Source organism: Mesoplodon bidens (assembly GCF_964165515.1).
Source record: "Mesoplodon bidens genome assembly, chromosome: 8".
In the NCBI taxonomy this organism is placed as follows: domain Eukaryota; kingdom Metazoa; phylum Chordata; class Mammalia; order Artiodactyla; family Ziphiidae; genus Mesoplodon; species Mesoplodon bidens.
Window position 1 is genome coordinate 7,040,216 of NC_138165.1, and position 21,775 is coordinate 7,061,990.

Below are 21,775 nucleotides of genomic sequence, written 5' to 3' on the forward strand. Positions count from 1 at the left end.
TTAACATATCTGAAGGGAAAATAGACAACTTTATAAATAACAGTAGGGGACTTCACTACTCCACTTTCAACCATGGATGGATCAGACAAAAAAAATCAGTATGGAAACATTGAACTTGAACTATACTTTAGACCACATGAACCTAACAGACACATAGAGAATGTTCTATCCAATAGCAGCAGAATACACATTCTCCTCATGTGTCACAGAAAATTCTCCAGTACAGAGCCTATGTTAGGTCATAAAACACATCTTAACAATTTTAAAAAGACTGAAATCATATCAGGTATTTTTTCTGACCACAATAGTATGAAACTAGAAATCAATAACAGGAGGAAAATTAGATAATTCACAAATATGTGGAAATTAGTACACTCCTGAACAACCAATGAGCCAAAGAAGAAATCAAAAGGGAAATTAAAAAAAACTATCTGAAACAAGCAAAAATTGAAGTACAACATACCAAAAAGTATGGGATGAAGCAAAAGCAGCTCTAAAAGGAAAGTTTATAGCTTAATGCCAAAATGAAGAAAAAAGGAAGATCTTAAACAACTTAACTTTACACCTCAAGGAACTAGGAAAAGAACAACAAACTAAGTCCAAAGTTAACAGAAGGAAGGATATAACAAAGATCAGAGTGGAAACAATTGCAATAAAGGCTAGAAACACAACAGAAAAAAAAAAAAAAACTAAGACCTGGTTTTTTGAAAAGATAAAACTGACAAACCTTTAGCTAGATTCACAAAGAAAAAAAAAGACTCAAATAAGATAAAAAAAGAGAGACATTACAACTGATAACACAGAAATACAAAAGATCATGAGACTATTATGAGCAATTATATGACAACAAACTGGACAACCCAGAAGAAATGGATAAATTCCTAAAAACATACAATCTACCAAGACTGACTCATGAAGAAATAAAAAATCTGAACAGGCCAGTAATGAGTAAGGAGATTGAATCAGTGATGTAAAAAACTCCCCCAACAAAGAAAGGCCTAGGACCGGGGGGCTTCACTGGTGAATTCTTCCAAACGTTTCATGAAAAGTTAATGCTAATCCTTCTCCCACTCTTCCAAAAAACTGAAGAGGAGGGAACACTTCCAAGCTCATTTTATGAGGCCATCATTACTCTGATATCAAAGACAGATAAGGACACTACATGAAAAGCAAATTACAGGCCAATATCCCTGATGAACATAGATGCAAAAATCCTCAATGAAACACTAGCAAACTGAATTCAACAGCATGTTAAAAGGATCCTACACCACGATCAAAGTGGGATTTATCTCTGAGATGCAAGGATGGTTCAACATAAGCAAACCATTAAATGTGAAACACCACATTAACAGAAGAGGGATGAAAATAATATGATCATCTCAATAGATGCAGAAAAAACCATTTACCAGAACTGAACATTCTTGCATGATAAAAACTCTCAACAAATTAGATACAGAACTAGGAATGTACTTCAGTATAATAAAGGCCATACATGACAAGCTCACACCTAACATCACGCTCAGTGATGAGAAGCTGAAAGCTGTTTCCTCTAAGATCAGGAACAACACAAGGGTGCCCACTCTTGCCGCTTCTATTCAACACAGTCCTGGAAGTCCTAGCTTGAGCAATCAGACAAGAAAAAGAACAAAGGCATCCAAAGTGGTAAGGAAGAAATAAACTTATCTTTGTTTGCAGTTGACGTGATCTTATATATAGAAAACTCTAAAGACTCCACCAAAAAACTGTTCCAACTAAGAAACGAATCCAGTAAAGTTGCAGGATACAAAATCAACATACAGGGCTTCCCTGGTGGCACACTGGTTAAAGAATCTGCCTGCCAATGCAGGGGACACGGTTCGAGCCCTGGTCCGGGAACGTCCCACATGCCGCGGAGCACCGAAGTCCGTGCGCCACAACTACTGAGCCTGTTATCTAGAGCCTGCGAGCCACAACTACTGAAGCCCTCATGCTTAGAGCCCATGCTCTGCAACAAGAGAACCAGCACACAGCAAGGAAGAGTACCTGCTCACCGCAACTAGAGAAAGCCCGTGCCCAGCAACAAAGACCCAACTCAGCCAAAAAAAAAAAAAAAGAATCAACATACAAAAATCGGCTGTGTTTCTATATACCAACAATTAACTATCTGAAAAAGAAGTTAATAAAACAATCCCATTTACAATACCACCAAAAAGAATAAAATACTGAGGAATAAATTTAACCAAGGAGGTGAAAGAGTTGTACACTTAAAACTACGGAACATTGATGAAAGAAATTGAAGAAGACACAAATAAATGGAAAGACATTCAGATTCAAAGCAATCTATATAAAAATCCCAATAGCATTTTTCACAGGTATAGAAAAAAAAAATCCTAAGATTTGTATAGAACCACAAAAGACCCCAAAGAGCTGAAGCAATCTTGAGCAAGAAGAACAAAGCTGGAAGCATCACACTTCCTAATTTCAAATTGTATTACAAAGCTTTAGTAATCAAAGCAATATGGTACTGACATAAAAACAGACATAAACCAACGGAACAGAAATAGAGAGCCCCAGAAATAAACCCATGAATATATGGTCAATTAAGCTTCAGCACAGGTGCCAAGAATACCCAATGGGGAAATGACAGTCTCTTCAATAAATGGCATTGGGAAAACTGGACATCCTCATGGAAAAGAATGAAACTGGACCCACATCTCATATCACACACAAAAATCAACTCAAAATGGATTCAAGACTTAAACTCAAAAAAAAAAAAAAAAAGGTAAGACCTGAAACTTTATTACTGTCTTAGAAGAAAACACTGGTCTTGCCAATGACTTTTTTTGGATTTGACACCAAAAGTACCGGCAACAAAAGTAAAAGCAAGCAAGTCTAGTCTGATTAAGTCAAACTAAAATGTTTTTGTTTGTTTGTTTGTTTGTTCTTTTTGTGGTACGCGGGCCTCTCACTGTTGTGGCCTCTCCCGTTGCGGAACACAGGCTCCAGATGCGCAGGCTCAGCGGCCATGGCTCACAGGCCCAGCCGCTCCGCGGCATGTGGGATCTTCCCGGACCGGGGCACGAACCCGTGTTGCATGCATCGGCAGGCGGACTCTCAACCACTGCGCCACCAGGGAAGCCCCAAACTAAAATGTTTTTGCACAGCAAAGGAAATAATCAACAACATGAAAAGGTAACCTATAGAATGGGAGCAAATATTTGTAAACCATATATCCAATAAAGGGTTAATTTCCAAAATATATAAGGAAATCATATAACTCAATAGTTAAAAACCCAAATAATCCAATTAAAAATGCAAAGGAACTGAACAGACATTTTTCTAAGACATACAAATGGTCAACAAGTATTATAAAAAGATGCTTAACATAAGTAATCATTAGCAAAATGTAAATCAAAACCTCACACCTTTTAGGATGACTAGTGTCAAAAAGTCAAAAGATAATAAGTGTTGGCACACATGTAGAGAAAAGGGAACCCTTGTGCATTGCTGGTGGGAATGTAAATTTGTACAGCCATTATGGAAAACAGCATGGTGGCTCCTCAAAATATTAAAAATAGAACTACCATATGATCCAGCAATCCACTACTGGGTATTTACCCAAAGGAGATAAAATCACTATCTTGAAGAGATCTGCACCCCATGTTTATTGCAGCATAATTCATAGTAGACAAGATATGGAAACACCCTCAGTGTCTGTTGATGGATGAATGGGTAATGAAAATGTGGTGCATACGTACAATGAAATATTATTCAACCTCAAAAAAGAAGGAAATCCTGACATTTGCATCAACAGAATGAACCTGGAGGACAATACACTAAGTGGAATAAGCCAAACACAGAAAGACAAATACTGCATGATCCCACTTACATGTGGTTCTGAAAAAGTCAAACTTAGAAGCAGAGAGTAGAAAGAATGGTGACCAGGAGAAAAGGGGAGATGTTGGTCAAAGGGTACAAACTTTCAGTTATAAGATGAGAGATTTAATGAATATCATGGTGACTACAGTTGATAATACTGTATTACATACTTGAAATTTTCTAAGAGAGTAGTTCTCAAGTGTTCCCAACACACACAAAAATGGAAACTATGTGAGGTGACGGATATGCTAATTCGCTTTATTGTGGTAGTTATTTCACAATGTATATGTATATCAAAATATCACATTGTATACCTTAAATATACACAATTTTATTTGTCTTTCATAACTCAATAAGGGTGGGGGGGAAATTAAAAACTAAAATTATAGTAAATATTAGATTCTGTCACTAGATCTTATTACTTAACAAAGAATCATGCATGTTACTATTACACATCTTTTAAAAATATATTTTAGGGACTGGGTTTCAATATAGTAGGTATTCTTTGTAACCCTATGTAATTTTATGTATGTAAGAAGAGCATTATTCTGAGCAGAAGTTTAGGGGCTTCACCAGCCTATGCGTTCATGGGGGTCCTCGGCATAGAGGAGGGTTAAGAACCCCTGCCTGGAACCAGTGGAGCTGCAGGGATGGCTTTTTCACACCCTCTTCCCACTTTCCACAGAAGCCTCCTGGCACATGCTACACACCGCGTGAGGTGGGAGGCACAAGATCTAACACAAGGGGGCGCAGGGGAACCAGGAGGCTGTGTCCCCGCTCTCCCACGAACCAGCTGTGTGTCCTTGGACAAGCCCCTGTGCCTCTCTGGGCCCAGCTTCCACCTTTGTAAATGGAGGTCACAATCTCTGCTCCGAGATGGCAGACAATGCAATCTTAAAAGGCTCTGAAAACTGACCTGGACGTTTTACAAGGGGGCAGCGGCAGCTCCTAGCTATGGGACGGCCACCATGTGCCAGACACGGCTCTAAGGTCCTGTGTGATGTGTGACGAGTGGCGGTCACCCAGTCCTCACAGAACCCCATGAAGTAGGGCCATTATTATCCCCAACTTAAAGAAAAGGAAATGGAGGCTCAGAGAGGTTGAGAAACCTGCTTCAGATGGCACAGAGGGGAAGCGAGGGAAGGAAGAATGGGATGCAGGTCTGCTGGCCTCTGTAGTCGGAACTTCCCCAAGAGTCTTACTGCCCAGATGGAGGACAGTGACCTGTCCAGCAAGCGGCAGAGCTGGGACCATGCTGGCTGAGAAGAGAGGGTCAGCGTGGAAGTGGACGCAGTCACCAAGAGTCAGGGACATGTGTTGCTGTCCTGTGTCCGCCAAACACAGGCAACTCTCCTAGCGTCTCGCGCCTCTGAAGTGGTTTCAGAGCATCGCCCAGTCTCTATCACAGACACCAGGGACCGGCTGAGCTAAGCCCCTTCTGGGTCATTTCTGGGGGGACACACAAATGGAGGGGCCATGACCACACAGACATACAAGCACCAGCCGGGGCCTCCACGCTGCTCAGGCCAGGCTGACTGTGGGCTCAGATGGGAATTGCCATTCCCTGAAAAATGGGAAAGAGAGTTTTCTGCCTGGTCTGGGTACAGGATATTTTTCCAAGTGGTGATGATCTATGCTTTGTAGATGCCAATGGGCCTCCCGAGGATCCCCAGAGCCCAGGCTTAGAGTCGTGCGTCTGTGGGCTGCTGCTTTAGCGCCCGACTTACCGTTGCCTGGATTCTAATTCTCACTGTGCCACCTTGGGCCTGTCAGTATCTCAGTTCCCCAGCTATAAAAGGGAGAAATCACAGTACCTTCCTTATGGGGAGGCTGTAGGAATGAAGCCAATGTGGGTAAAGCACTCAGAACAGTGCTCTCTTGGTATGTAGTAAGCACTGGGTGTTTGGCTGTCGGCAATGAAGCAGACACTGGTTGCCAGCACTGTCCCAGCAGCGGGGATGAGGCAAAGGAAGGATGTAGAGACCCTGTCAGCACCTCTGCAGCCCTGGGGAAGAGGGGTGAGTGGTGACAGGGGCCTTGCAGGCGGCCTCAGACTCCCAGGCCAGCGCCGGGGATTTGGGCCAAGGTAACTGTAAATCCCTCCCTGGGGACTCCAGCCTTCCCTGTGGGTCAGTCATGACTGGGACAGATACCCCAGGGCTTTCCCCACTCCCTGCCTCAGCCACCTGGAGACACCAGTCGTGGGGCAGGTTTTGTCCCTACGGGGAGGGAGAGTCACCACGCTGAGGCCTTCAGGTCGTCTTCACATTTGCTAGCAATTTGGAGGATCCCAAGTAGATCCCCTCCTGGACAGAAGCCTCTCCTCCGGCTTTGTTCTCTCTCTTCTCCCTCCCATCTCCTGGGCAGCTACCACATGCTGAACACTCAGGAACATAAGGATGAGCAAGATGTACTCCCCACTTCCGGATGGTTTATAATCGCGTGCGTGTTGGGTGGCGTGTCCACCCATGAGTGCATGCAGGGAAGGAGGGGATGGGGCTGCCAAAGGGGCAGCCAGGGAGGGCTTCATGGCACGCACAGCATCTGCTGGTCCTTGCGGAGCCCCGAATGATTTATAGCCTCACGGCAAACCTGACCCAGCCCAAAGAGAAAGTCGATGAGACCTGGACTTTGCATCCTGTCCTTGTTTATCTGGAGACTTAGCATCACGACCGACGGGGGGAGGAAGTGTCTGGGGCTGGCACTCAAGGCTCACTGCTGAGAACCTCACTCGGTCCCCTTTTGGGGATCCCAGACGAGGCAGCTGCAGCAGAGGGAAGCCAAGGGCCTGGGCCTGGCGGCCTGGGGCTGGTCCCAGCTTTGCCCCAACTGGCCCTGGGACATGGGAGCATCTGGGGACCCTATTACACATCCCAGACTTATGGTCCCAAGGGGCCCTGTTTTTAGCCACAGGGTAAATGGAAATTAAACGTAAAGCACCTCGGGCTTCCCTGGTGGCGCAGTGGTTGAGAGTCCGCCTGCTGATGCAGGGGACACGGGTTCGTGTCCCGGTCTGGGAGGATCCCACATGCCGCGGAGTGGCTGGGCCCGTGAGCCATGGCCGCTGAGCCTGCGCGTCCTGAGCCTGTGCTCCGCAACGGGAGAGGCCACAACAGTGAGAGGCACGTGTACCACAAAAAACAAAACAAAACAAACGTAAAGCACCTCTAAAATGCTCTTGCCACCAAAATTCGATCCTTGGGACAGGAAAATGCCAGGTTGTAACGCCTCCTTCCCCTCCAGCTCTGACGCAGGGACACAGCCACCTGGGCAGAGGTGCTGGGTTCTAATCAGAGCCATGCCCATCACTCACTACCCAGGTGCCTCTGCACCTTAGCCCCTCACGTTTAAGATGGGGACACGAATTGTACCTCTTCCATGCCTTGTTGTGAGGATGAAACTGGTTAACGAGAGCTCAGAGCCACCTTTTCTGGCTGGTGCTATGTGTACACGTGCGTGTGTGTCTGTGTGTGTGTGTGTGTGTGTATTCTCTGAAGTGCTTCATGGGCCTTTCAAAATTCTTCCACCCTCCCAGTGCCCAGCACAAGGCCTGCTGCTGGCGAGGGTAGGACAGGTGGTAGAGTCCTGGGGGCCCCAAAGGTCCAGCAGAGTCCCTGTTGCCTGTCCATGTGGCCCAAAGGTGAGAGTGCCTAATCCTGGCTGGGCCCTGGCTCCCTGGCTGTTCTATTTACAGATCTGGGGGTGGGGGGAGGAATCCAATAGCCGCTGGGCTGGGGGGGTGCCTGCGGCCTGCACACACAAACCTGCCCATTTCTCCCTCCCAGGTTGCGGACGAAGCAGCACGGAGGCCCGGGTGTGCAGGCACTGGCACCAGCTACGGTTCCCAGTCCCCTCTGGGTCTCTGCCCGCCTTGCCCAGTCTCGCCTCCTTCCCGGCAGGGCCCCGACATGGGCTGTTTGTGGCTGGGAGCCACGCCTGGCCCACTGGCCTACCTGCCAGCTCCCGTCCGCTCTTGGGCAGGCCAGCCCCCGTGGCCGGAGCAGGCCACGGCTGGGAAGGGATCACTGTGGAGTTGGGTGTGGGTAGGTGGCGGTGGGGTGACCAGCTGGGCACCCGGCGGCCGGATGGTCTACAAGCCAACTGGGGTGCCGCCCACCCCCTCCCAGCCAGAGGCTGAGTTAGCTATAGCACTTCTGGCCTCGGGGACTGAGAGAGGAATATGGCACAGTTCTTGTCCTCAAGCAGCCCACGGTTATCTTCAAACTTTAGTTTTAGATTTTAACATTAAATTTGGGGGGGACACATTCCTATTACTGCTCTATTTATTTATAAATATATTTAAATATGACTGGTGTACTATAATGTTATATACAGAATAAATCATATATAAACAAATATAAATGTAAAGAGATAAGGCTAAAATTTAAACACAGACAGAAGCTCTGAGTTTTCTTCCCGCTCCCAGAGATGACCCCTTACCATCCCTGGGGAGGTCCACACCCTCCTAGACACCTGGGTCCCCGCGGAGTGACAGGCGCAAGACGCAATTGAACAAGGTCTCCTGAGAGTAGACGCTGCCTTCAGGCAGGGCAGCTGGGCGGCTTCCTGCAGGAGGTGGGCCTGAGCTGAGCCTTGAAGGATGTGAGAGGGAGCCTGGAAAAGCCTTCTAAAAAGAAGAGCCTGTGTGAGCAAAGGCCCAGGGGCCGCACAGCAGGTGTCCACGGACAGCTTGCGGCCCCGGGGGCAAACTGGTGTGCGCCTACAGCCAGCACCCGGGAGTTGGCAAGCCATAAATGAAAACACAAATGCTTGCCCAGAACTTTTTTTTAAACCTAAAAATTATAGGGATGAAAAGAGCATGGATCCGAGAGGCTGAAACTCTGGGTTCTATCCCGACGATTTCCTCACCAGGAGACACTGGACAAGTTACATCTTCCCTCTAGCTTCATCATCTGTAAAATGACCGAGGGTTGCCCGGCTTCGCTCAGTGGGCATGGGGTAGTTAAGGGCATGGGGTAGTTAAAGGCCTGGGGCTTTGCCCGTGGTTGGGGGCTTCGCCGGGCCCTCTGCCTGTTGGCTTCTCTGTGCACCCCTGCGCTGCCCCACTCCCAGTCAGCTTTGGGAGGGTAGACACAGATCACCATGCTTGTTCCACGGCCCGACTCCAAAACCCAGCTCTGTGCCTGGCACACTGAAGAAGTTCCGTGCATATTTGTGACCAGAGATACACATCACGGGAGCTTACAGCTTCAAACCTTACTCTATTTTGTCCTTTGGGGGCAGAAATCCTTCCAAAATGCAGTGCCTATTTCAAGAGAAGGCAGTCAGGTCGTCACCCAGAACCCAGAGATCAACCTGAGCTGCAAGAAGGGATGTTCTTGAGTCTCGTCTTGTTTTTACAGGAAAGTTTTATAGCCTTATATCCTCCCTCACTGTCAGGATATTTATCACAGCTGTCAGCCTGCTTTGCCTCTTAATTAAAGCCCTCCCAGGTCCTGCTCATTTGCTGTGGACAAGAAATACAGATAACACACTATCAAGAAAGTGAAAAGACAACCCACAGAATGAGAGACCAATTTTGCAAATCATATATCGGGTAAGGGACTTGTTTCTAAATATATAAAGACCTCTTACAACTCAGTATTAAAAAGACAACCTATATAAAAATGGGCAAAGGATTTGAGTAGACATTTCTCCAAAGATATACTAGCTGTCAATAAGCACATAAAAAGATGCTCAACATAACAGCCCCCAGGGAAACGCAAATTAAAACCATGGGATACCTCCTTACACCCACTAGGATGGCTTAATCAAAACAAGACAGAGAAAATAAGTGTCGGTGAGGATGTATAGAAATCAGAACCCTCATCCGCTGCTAGTGGGAAAGTAAAATGGTGTAGCCACTAGGGAAAAGCGTCTGGAAGTTCCTCAAAAAGTTAAACACAGAGTTTCTATATGCCCCAGCAATCCCACTCCTAGGAACATATATAACCTAGAGAAATGAAAGCATATGTACACACAAAAACATGTGCACCAATGTTCCTAGTAGCACATTCACAATACCCAAAGAGTGAAAACAACACAATGACCATCAACTGATGGACGCATAAACAAAATGTGGTTTATGCACACAATAGAATAATATTCAGTAATGAAAAGGAATGAGGTACTGATACATGCTACAACATGATGAACCCTGAAAATATTACGCTAAATGAAAGGAGCCAGTCACAAAAGGTCACATATAGTATGATTCCATTTATATGAAATGCCTAGAAATAGGCAAATCTATAGAGACAGAAAGCAGATGAGAGGCTGCCAGGGAGTAAGGGGAGAAGGGGTGGGGAAAATGGTACAGGGTTTCTTTTTGGAGTGATGAAAATGTTCTAAAATTGACTGTAGTGATGGTTGTACAGCTCTGTGCATACACTAAAAACTACTGGTTGTTTACTTTAAATGGATGAATTATATAGCATGTGAATTATAGCTCATTAAAGTTGTTACAAAAAAGCCGAGGGCTTCCCTGGTGGCGCAGTGGTTGAGAGTCCGCCTGCCGATGAGTCTGCCTGCTGATGCAGGGGACATGGGTTCGTGCCCCGGTCTGGGAGGATCCCACATGCCGCAGAGCGGCTGGGCCCATGAGCCATGGCCGCTGAGCCTGCGCGTCCGGAGCCTGTGCTCCGCAACGGGAGAGACCACAACAGTGAGAGGCCCTCATACCGTGAGAAAAAAAAAAAAAAAAAAAGCTGAGATACCACACAGCCTGTTATTAATGTGTGTAAACTAAGAATAAACATGCTTTGGTGAATTTAAGGACTCTTCAATGAGCTTAATGTGTGAATTCTGTGACATCGATGCTGGTGATTCTGCAACCTTCCAAAGTTATTTCCTAGCTGTTTTCCAAAATTTGAGGTTTCTAAGCCCCAGGACCTCTAGCAAAGTGAGGCTTATGTTGGTGTAGGGGAAATGGTACCATGGGCTAAACAGCCCTCTTGGCTACTGAGTGGGCCCTGCAGCTTTTGCCCACACAGCTACTTCTCTGCACTCCACCCCATGCCAGCAGACAGCTGTTCTAGAGCCACACTGGATGGCATGCAAGGAAGGGTACTGAGGCCTGCGGCCCACCCTACCAGCTCCCAGGGTGGGTCAGTGAATAGGACAGATGTGTTCCAGTGAGAGGGGACTGGCAGGCAACATCTGGTACTCATCCAAGTGGCTGACGGTTTATATAAAGACATATGGCTAGAAACTGGCACACAACTGCAAATCTGCTTGCATGAGGTCCAATCCATTCGTCTTTCCCCACCAAACTCATTCCCTTCTTAATTAGGCAGAAGATCAGACCCCGAGAGCCATCACTGGTCACGGAAAGCTTGCCCAGCAGAATGTGGTCTCAGGAAAACATCTGGATGTCCTGGATTTACTCAGACGCCTTCGTAAACTGCGAGATAGGCCAGCAAGAACCCACGCAGCTATGGGGTCATATTTCAGCTGCGCCACTTACTAGCTGGGTGGCTTTGGCAAGTCACTTTACCTCTCTGAGCCTCAGTTTCCTCATTTGTACAATGGAGTGATGTTACTTACTCGAATGAAATGTAGTAAGGTTTATATGAGATAAGCCAAGTGCCATGGTCTGAGCCTGTTAAAGTCACACAATTTTCATGGTGTTCCTTTCTGCCTAGGATTTTTAAAAACCTTTGGTCTGTGTAAAGCATACATAGAAGCATCTGAATCAATACATGGTGTTCTTTGCTGAATGGAGAAATTTACTCTAAAATTTTCTAAAAATAAGCTCTGAGATAATGGTCTGGAGATCTGCACACATTTCTCACCAAGACAATTGGAGGAAAAGACTTGCTGCTCTTTGGGACTTGGGAAGAGGTAAGAAGAGGGGGGCAGGGCTTCCCTGGTGGCGCAGTGGTTGAGAGTCCGCCTGCCAATGCAGGGGACACGGGTTTGTGCCCCAGTCCGGGAAGATCCCACATGCTGCGGAGCGGCTGGGCCCGTGAGCCGTGGCCGCTGAGCCTGCGCGTCCGGAGCCTGTGCTCCGCAACGGGAGAGGCCACAACAGTGAGAGGCCCGCGTACAGCAAAAAAAAAAAAAAAAAAAAAAAAAAGAAGAGGGGGGCAGTAGAGAAGGGAGGGGTATCGTAGGGAGAGGCTGGCGGTCAGGGGCAGGGCACCAGGGTGGTCTGGGACTGGGCAGTGAGCCCTCTAGGGGTTGCTAGTGCCAACATCGGGCTCCCTGCCAGGGATGGCCCTCATGCCATTGAGGTCCCCGGGCCACCCTTCCTCACCAGCATCCCCAGCTCCTGGATCAAACCCTACTAGCTGCCTCTCTGCCTTCACACCCCTGGAGAACAGCCCTTTCCCACTGACAGTATTTCTCTCCTTCCTGCCTGTCTCCTCCCTGGACTCCAAGTTCCTTAAGGGCGAGAACAGAGTGAAACTCCTGTAATCCCAGCACTTAGCCCAGTGCCATTAGGTCAAGCCTGAGCTCCACTGGAGTCATCTGGAGGGCCTGTTAAAACATACTGCTGGGCTGCATCCTCAGGATTTCTTTTTTTTTTTTTTGCAGTACGAGGGCCTCTCACTGTTGTGGGCTCTCCTGTTACGGAGCACAGGCTCTGGACGCGCAGGCTCAGCGGCCATGGCTCACGGGCCCAGCCGCTCCGCAGCGTGTGGGATCTTCCCGGACCGGGGCACGAACCCACGTCCGCCTGCGGACTCTCAACCACCGCGCCACCAGGGAAGCCCATCCCCAGGATTTCTGATGCTGCCGGTCATAGGACCCCTGGCTGAAAATCACTGCAGTAGATGCTCACAAAAGGTCTATGTGAGGGGTGAGTGAATTAATGAATCACTTGCATGTCAAAACCACTCCAGATGTGACTTTTTCCTCGAATTCTTATAGTCGGGCCCAGCTCTCCATAAAGCCCTCCCTCACCAACAGGGCCCCTGGTATCAGTATCTCCCCTTATGTTCCTCTAGGTCTTGAGGGTCAGGTGTGTGTGCCCCATTGCTGCACACCCCTTGGCCTCCCAAAGCCGGCTCCTTCTGGTAAAGAGAAGGTGGTCCAGGCCACGGCGGCATTGCCCACTCAGCCAACTCCAGAAGAACTGCCCCCATGGTTCCCTCCCCTCCTGTACGTGGGTCACCAGGCCCACTGCAGGTTGAGGGTGAAGAAAGAAGTGGAACTGGGAGACCACACAGATCCTGGGGACCCAGGAGCCCCCAACACAACAACTGGGGTGATCTTCCCAGAGTATGAGTTTCCTAGATGACCTAGAATTCAGACGGCCTGACACCATATTCATGACTTTCTTTCACTAAGATTTAATAGCCAGGCCTGGAGCAATGCTCACTGGCGCAGTTCATTACTACCCACCGTCAGCACAGAGGCAGGAGGGTGGTCAGTGCTGGTTGCGGGGGGGAGGGAGTCGGCAGTCAGCGCCAAGGCCAGGGTCGCAAAGCGGGAAGATGCTAGGGTCCCCATGCTGCACACCCCGGGGGGGCGTGATTTGCATTGTGATCCGTGTGAACAGGGCCCTCTGGAGTTGTACAGTGCACAGCCTGCAAGGTTTTATGCAAAGCTTGGTCCTGCCAATTCTCGTCTGAAAAATTTCCTCATTTCTTATTCCCTGAGTACCCACTGTGTACCCAGCAGGTGTTCTGGCAGGTGGCTAGAAGACAGCTTGTCCTCTTGGGACTCTTAGGGGAAAGGCCAGCTACACCCTGCAGCCAAGAGAAAAGTGCTTGAAAGAGGGCGTGCCCAGCTCTGTGGCAGCCAGGGAGGAATGCCTGACTCTGCCCAGGGAGGTCAGGGCGCTGGCATGTGGGAGCAGCCAGCCCCCTATGGACCCCTTAATCCCGCCAGGCTAGAGGCTACCGGCAGTGGCAGCTGAATCTGCAGGCTCAGCACCTGGGGTTGGGTGGCTTCTTGATTTCCAGGGACACGTGCTGCTGCAACCCCTGGGGCCAGATGGGTCTCCTGGGATGTTGCTGTCCCCACCTTCCCCCTTGCCGTGGTGTGAATCTGTGGATTCAGCAATGGGCCACCTGCCCCTGGGGAGGCTGGAGGACGGGAAAGGCACAGAGGCAGGCAGCCAAGCCAGAGAGGCAGCTCCCGGGGCTCCTGCCAAGGGCTCAGCCCGCCTCACACGGCCAGCTTCTTCGGTTGGGGTGCATGTTGCATGTTTCCCCGGCTCTGCCCTGCTTATGGGCCACCTTTTCCAGGAAGCCTCAGGGACACCCTCCCCTGACCCTCAGTGGCCTCTTCCTCCGGACTTCTGGGGACAGTGGGAGTCAGCCTCCACTCTCCAACTGACAGTGTGGGGATGGTCATGTGATTCCTTCCCAATCACCTGCCACAGGCCCGCTCCACACAGAACTCCGCCTTTTTAAGAGTTGCCGTGAGCTCCAAACACTGGTCCAGGCAGCCCCGGAGCACTTCCTGGCTTCCTTCTGGGCCCTGAAGGACAGAGGGGACCTTGCGCTCCGTGACTCGGCACTCCTGTCACATTACCATTGACTGCACACACGGGTTCACTCATCTGTCACCCCACCAGACTGGGGGCCACTTCCGACTCATTTCTGTGTCTCTAGCATCCAGCCTGGGACCTGGTACCATGTAGGTGCTCAATCAACGTTTGTGGCTTGAATGACTTAACTGCTAGATTCTGTGCCTGAGGGCAGAGCGCGCTTGAGTGAGTCCTGGCTGTTCTCCCCAGAACCTAGCTGGGGTCCTCCTGCACCCAGTGGGGATTCAATAATACAATGCATTTCGAACCCCTCTGGTAGCCTGGCCATACTGTTAGAACTGGCCAGACATTTCACTATTTGATGAACTTTGTAACACAGAAGACCAATGCACAGCCGTGCTTAAAAACTGCAAATAAACAGAATAACACAAATGCAGCTTAGTTCATGCAACTCTGGCAAAAGTAGGAAATCAAACCCCATACCTGAGGCACATCAGGGTGGTAAGTGCATACCCAGGGAAGGAGGCTTCAGGGATGCTGGGTCAATGGCTCCAGGGCCCACGAGCCTCTGAGCCAGCGGGTAGAGCGGTCTGCCCAGTCTCCATCAGGGAGAAGCGTCTGGGGCAGGTGAGGCCCAGCTGCGGCTTCTGGCAGATGGCCTCCATGGCTTTTCCCAACCAAGGCCCATCTGATCTATAGTCTCGACTCTGGCCAACCCCCCTTATGCTTTTTTCCGGCTCAAGTCATAGATATAATCTCTGTGCCTGGAAAGTCCTTTTCCCCCAAAGGACAAAATTCAAGATGCAGCAGAAAGACCACTCCTCTGTGAAGTCCTCACCCTATCTCCCCTTCAAGGCAGGATGAATGCCCCTCCCCTAGTCCCCTTGGCTCTCTGCAGCACAGGTAACAGGATGGAGCCAGCACACAATGGTAGGTACTCTCCTTAGTACCTACTTGGACTTAGAGGTCCAAGGGGTGGATGGCGGTGGGGTCCCTAGCCCCCTTTAATCTCCGTCACCCCTCCCCATGTGCTAATGTTAATATGAAAACTAATACCCTGGATATGAATAATTTACATTTCCCAGTCAGGTAAAGTGAACAACACCTCCTACAAAATCGTTCCCATTTTATAGATGTGAAACAAATAATCTAAGTAAAAAGCCGGCTACTTGCTATGCAAATAGAAGCAGCTTTCAGGGAAGTCCCCTAGTTCTCCCTTCCCTTCACATGACTGCCCCGAAGCCACATCATGTAGAAATCCCGGGCCTCCCCGGGGCTCTGAGGTCCGCCCGCCCTCCCCTACCGGGATGCAGCTGGGAGGTCACATCCCAGCACTCAACAAGTGCCTGGCACCTGCCACATCACCAACGATCAGGGGTCAAAGAAGAGAACTTACTGTGAGGTGAGGCCCGACTCAAACGGTAGGGAGACTCTGACTGTGGGCTTGTACACTCAGGGTATCATTACTTCCATTTTACAGATGAGAAAACTGAGGTTGAGGCCCCACTGTTGACTCTTGTCCTAGTCCCGTCCAGTCCCTGCCTTCAAGCTGCCTCCGGGGCAGTGAGGCTGGGCAGCTCGTGGCTGTGGGCATGAGTCATAGCCGGTTACCTGGTCTACATGGGGCTCTGAGCTGGTCTTGGCTTCCTCTCGGCTCTCCCTCTGCCCTGCTGAGCTGCCCAAACTCATACTCTCCAGCCTCTCGTTCTCAGGCTGTTTCTGCAAATCTGCGGCTGCCCTCTTCCCCTAGATTCTAAACCATGGCAGCGCAGGCCCTCCCTCGCTGATCTCAGGTTAATGGGTCCAGGGGGCAAGAAGGAGGTGCTACCTGAGTCCAGGTGCCCCTCACACACACACACCTCCCCCCGACAGTTGACTTGAGGGGAGACAGCATAGAAGATGCCAGTCTCAAATCCAGATTTAAAAGCTGGGTCATAGGGTTTCCCTGGTGGCGCAGTGGTTGAGAGTCCGCCTGCCGGTGCAGGGGACATGGGTTCATGCCCCGGTCTGGGAGGATCCCACATGCTGCGGAGCGGCTGGGCCCGTGAGCCATGGCCGCTGAGCCTGTGCGTCCGGAGCCTGTGCTCCGCAACGGGAGAGGCCACAACAGTGAGAGGCCCGCGTACCGCAAAAAAAAAAAAAAAAAGCTGGGTCATAGCCACACACATCTTAATTGGTGCGTTTCTATTTTCTCTGTGGGCATTTTGCCTTTCTGATGGACTCTTACAAACATTTTACTGTTACATTTCTTGTAATACTGCCTGGAATCGTTATTTAGACATCATTAAAAAATCATTATAGTTTTAAAAGGAAGGCTGAGAAGCTCCTACAAAAAAGAATACAAAAAGCACAGGTGCATGCACACACACTCATACAGGCCTGTACACACACAGATACACACATGTGCAAGTTTGGTTGGACAGAAAAGAGAGGTTTATCACCACGCCGCTTGCAAAATAGAAGTGAATGAATCATTTTTAGGGCTTTTTACAGACGTTTAGAGTTTTGAAACATTCTAGAAAAATCCGGTTTGATTACTTACACCAGTCATTCTCTGATAAACCAACCCAGAAGTGGTTACCAATAAGTAAAATTTACAATTCCCAAATGGACCTGCCTTCCACAAAAACACATCATAAACACGAACCTTTTTTTGTTGTTGTTAACACACCAGAACCCGCAAAGTTCTTGCCCTCGTTAACTGAAGGCGCTGTGTGTGATAAATCCTTAAACCCCTTATTTTGAAAAGGTTCCTGACTTAATGTGCAGATGATAAGATTTCCCATTTTGGCAAGAACTTCACCAGACGGTGCTCTTTGGTGCCAGTTGCCAAACGGGGGCTCCCTGAGGTGCCGGGGTCCACTTAAGCGGGCCAGGGGCTCATGGGGCTGGAGGGAGGGGCCCACACACTGCCCAGGCCACCTTGGCTCTCATCAGACTCACCAACGACTGGCTGGTGTGAGGGTCTGAAGCACGGGTCCCTTGCCAGCCCCACTGTGATCTGGCCCCCCGTTCTTGCTGGGGTCTCCCTCTGACCTGCGAGCAGCCTGACTTTGGTTTTGAAGACAGGCAGATGCTGAGAAGGCGTGGGACCTGCCATGGGCCAGGCTGGCTGCAGGGAGTGGACGGGGTAGTGACTGATGCTCGGTTTCGGAGTGCACTGCGGGAGAGTGGCTCTGTCCTGATACTTCCTGTTTAGGGAGGAAACCACACTGGTGGTAATGAGTGGCTCAGAGTCAAGTCTCTTTGCTACAGGAGCTGAGGCAGGACAGACAGCAGAACCCAGGATACATGAAATGAATAAACGTCATCCATAAAATGAATAAACGTCATCCATGAAATGAATAAACATCGTCATCCATAAAATGAATAAACGTCGTCATCCATAAAATGAATAAACGTCGTCATCCATGAAATGAATAAACGTCATCCATGAAATGAATAAACGTCATCCATGAAATGAATAAACGTCATCCATGAAATGAATAAACGTCATCCATAAAATGAATAAACGTCGTCATCCATAAAATGAATAAACGTCATCCATGAAATGAATAAATGTCATCCATGAAATGAATAAACGTCATCCATAAAATGAATAAACGTCATCCATGAAATGAATAAACGTCATCCATAAAATGAATAAACGTCATCCACTGCAGGGCAGACTGCCTCACCACAGGGCCGTGTGTATGTGTATGTGTGTGTGTGTGTGTGTGTGTGTGTGTGAGAGAGAGAGAGAGAGAGAGAGAGAGAGAGAGTGAGAGAGAGAGGGAAGGAGAAAGAGAAAGAGAAAGAGAGGGACACCTTTACTTCTCGGATTCAAAGCCAAACGTAATGGCTGCAGAAAATGGCAATTTACCAGTTGCTGGGTGGGTAATGCCTTGCAGTCACTGTGGCTGTCACTGGCTTAGTGATAATTCTTGTTACATTTTGTGCCAACAAAGGCTTCACAGTTGTCTTTACTTGCTAGTCAGTGTCCATGGTGGGGAGAAAGACAGACAGACAGAAGGACCCCCAGAAAGACAACCCTGTCCGGAGGGCAAAGCAGGGATGGGGTGGGCCTGCCTGTGCCAGTGACCCTGCTCTGCCAGCGACCCTGGAGGCCACACCAACAGCACAGAGGGAGGCCCGAGGTTTGGGGGCTTTCGTATCATTGAAGTAAATGATGCCAAGTTCAGTCTTACGACAGGTGTATTTGATTGTTTGCAACTTGTCGGGAAACTGGCGATCTTGGGAAACTAGCTCTGAGTAACCCTGGGCATCTGGGCCTTTGATGACCAGAATACATCACCCTGGGCTCCTGACAGGTTGACTCTTTTTTTTTTTTTTTTTGATAGTCTGCCCCCCATAACCCCATGGAGGCCTGACAGGGAACCAGCTGTCCTCAGTGACATCTGAATCTGTGAAACCAGAAGGTGGGCACAGAGCAGGAAATAGCAGCACAGCCACACAGAAACAATGCCTTCATTCAGCGAATCCTGGACTCCCGAGGCGTGTCCTTCAAACCTACCCACACTTAAGCTTCTACCTTGAAAAGAAAACAGCACATTCCCAAGTGGCTGCTGCCCCAAATGCCTTAAACTCAACTTCCCTGAACTTTGTAAGGCATCAAAATTCCCACAAAACTTTCCAGGTCCCATCAGGTTGACTCTTATTACCAGCAACAGATCAGGGCCTGCACGGTTCTCCGCTGTGGCTCCTATGTCTTGTCACTTCTACTCGAGCGCACCCGCCTGTGGGCACGGGCATTCTGGCATCTTCTGTAGTCCAGCCTAGGCCAGCACGTGCAGACTGACGTCCCCCTGCTCAGCTCACCCTGCCTCCTTCAGTCCCCGCTGCCTTCCACTTCTGCCAGGGTTGCTACCTCCACCTGAAGTCCTGACAGCCTCCTGACCATCCAAATGCCCCTTCCCTAAAGACCCAGCCTGGGCCCTTGGCCTGCCAGGTACCTCCCAGCCCCCCCGAGTCCTGCAACCCTCTCCCCCGCTCTGAATACAGAGGCAGCTATTGAGGTGGGAGATCTACTTAGACAGACCTAGGTGTGAATTCAGGCTTGGCCACGTACCAGCAGTGTGACCTTGGGCAGGCTATTCTCCCCCTCTGTTCTGATGGTTAAGTGAGACGGTGAACATGAAAGCCCCAAACCCACATCTCAGCATTGCTCTTACGCATGTCCTGCATCCCCCTGTGGGCCACCGGCCACAGGCAGCCCCGGTCTCTTCTCCCTCTGCCGCCTGGTAGCATTTTGTATCTTCACTCAGCTTCCCAACTGACTACAGGCTCCCTGAGGGCTCTCCACTCCTGTGCACCTACCCAGCCCCATGCGTGCATCGGGCTCTGCTCAGTGAGGCTGGCAGACGCCTGCGGGCTGGGGGCTCTCAGGCAGTGCTCCCAAACAGCGACCACCAAATCGCCCAGGAGTTTCAGCAGTGGGCTTCTGGGCAGCTCCATGCGTGGAGCCGCTGCCGGATGCAGTAGTTGGGGTGGGCTCAGCACGCTCTGTTCCCATCAGAGCTACCGGGTGGTCTCCTATCCCCTTGGAGAAGCTGCACAGTCAGGAAACCGCACTTCCTTCTGAAAGCAAACCCGCCAGGTATGAGCAGACAGGAGGTCCAGGCACACCCCCGTGGCTCCAGCTGTGATGCCCTGTCCCCTGGGGTTCTCCCCGAGCTCCCCCCAATCTTGGGATGCCCCCTCTCCCCTCGCTTGCCACACATAGCCACGCCAGATCAGAATGTTCGAGAAGAGATGTAGCCAAAGTTACGGGGGGACAAAAGGCAGCCAGGCCAGAACTTACAGAGCAGTCAGGTCTCCAGCCTCCAGGCTTCTAAGCCAGCAACGCCAGGAGGGCGGGGCTTCCCCGGATGGAACGCCCTGCACCCCCATCACCACCCTTGGTCACCTGGCCTGGCACGTCTTGCTTTCTTCCCTTCCAGTTCCAGGCGCCACCTGACTTCCGGCCAGAGTGGAGCCATCTCCGCAGACCAGCCGCAAAGGGCGTGCTCTGACCTCCAGCGGAGGCCCGAGCCCACACCCAGGCCCACACCCACTTCGTGGCTGGTTCGCAGGACCCTGCCCCACCGCGTCCAGTGCATTACCGACCCGTGTACACGTCCGACTGGGCGCCCGGGCTCAGCACAGGCCCCTTGGATCCCAAAAGACCCGTCTGGGTGACTCCACAGGCCCTGTGTTTGGCCATCCTGTCTTTGCGCAGACTCCCCCTGGAGGGCCCATCTCACTGGCCCACCTGAAGCCCCCTAACATTCTCAGCTGTGAGCCCTGAGTCATTCAGCTTCAGAGACACCTTCACCCCGACTGCAGGGCATGCTGGGGCATGCTCCCAAGCCTGCCAGTCAAATCACAGGCCTACCCTTCCCACAGCCTGACGGCCACCATAAGCACCGGAAGCTACAGTAACAGGAACAGTCTTCCGGTCCCAGACCCGGCACACCGGCTCCGGGAAACCTGCTGTCTACACATGAACCACGAAAGCTTAGGCCCACTCCCCGTGGAAAGCTTAGGAAGCCCATTCACCAGTCCCTAAATTCCTCTACATGTACCTGTGACTGATTTGATAGTCTTGGGGCTGCATTTAATCTCCTAATCGGAGAGCTCCAAAAGGCTTAAAAATGTGCTGTGCTCCGACCCCACCTGGCTCTCATTTAGCAGAAGAGGGAGAAAGGAGTAAGTCACTGCCTGATTGCAGGACACTTAGCGCTCACCCGTTGCACGTTCTGCTTAGTGACTATGGTGACCGATGACGACAGACTGATCAGAAAGAGAAATTCTCTAGTGACAGTTTTCCACACCTGCGGAGGAGGGAAACATTTTGCTCTGGGTTGAAGTCACAACGCAGGGGTTTAGGATCCCGCACAAATTAGCAGCCACCGATCCCACCCTGACAGCAGGCACAGTGGGCAATACCTCCAGCTAGGCGGGAGCCGTCTCTGCTTTTGAATCCTGACTTGCATTAGCTGTGGGACCTGGGCCTCAGCTGCCCCGCTTGTATTCAGAAATAAGCAGAGGGTGTGGGTTTCGTGGGATGAGAAATAGCAACCGACACTCATCCTGCCAGAAGTGGGACTCAGCCAGGTCCTGAGCGCCTGGCACCAAGTTAGTGCTCAGTAAATGTTGGAAGAATAAACGATAAGGCGGAATCTGGACAAGCATACAGTTAGTGGGTAGGAACACAAATCTGGGCTCCAAAGAACGGAGTCTCGTGTTCTTGGGAAAGTTACATGGCTGGGAGAACAGCACCGTCTACTCCGTAAGAGAGTCGGAAGCTTTAAGTGTGCTCACACACATAACATGCTTGGCACGTGGGAAGCGGGACATTCAGTGATGATGACCATTGCCATTTCAGGTGTGAAGGAAGAGGTGCTCCTGGCACGCCAAGGATGTGAAGGGCTGACATGCAGAGGTCTGGGAACAGCGGGGCAGGTTGGACGGGCAGGTGGGTCCAGCTGCAGTGAG

General features: G+C 50.0%; 1 protein-coding gene across 5 annotated transcripts in view; it reads right to left on the bottom strand.

The window, feature by feature from the left end:
• Nucleotides 1-21,775, bottom strand: part of STEAP3 (STEAP3 metalloreductase) — a 103,653-nt gene that overhangs the window by 74,457 nt on the left and 7,421 nt on the right. The window contains exon 1 of one of the 5 annotated variants that reach the window (XM_081241554.1): nt 21,025-21,212. The exons of the other annotated variants lie outside the window; for them this stretch is intronic. The gene's annotated coding sequence lies outside the window, so the exon portion shown is untranslated. Of the gene's footprint in view, nt 1-21,024; nt 21,213-21,775 lie in introns of those variants that run through there. 5 annotated transcript variants of the gene reach the window in all.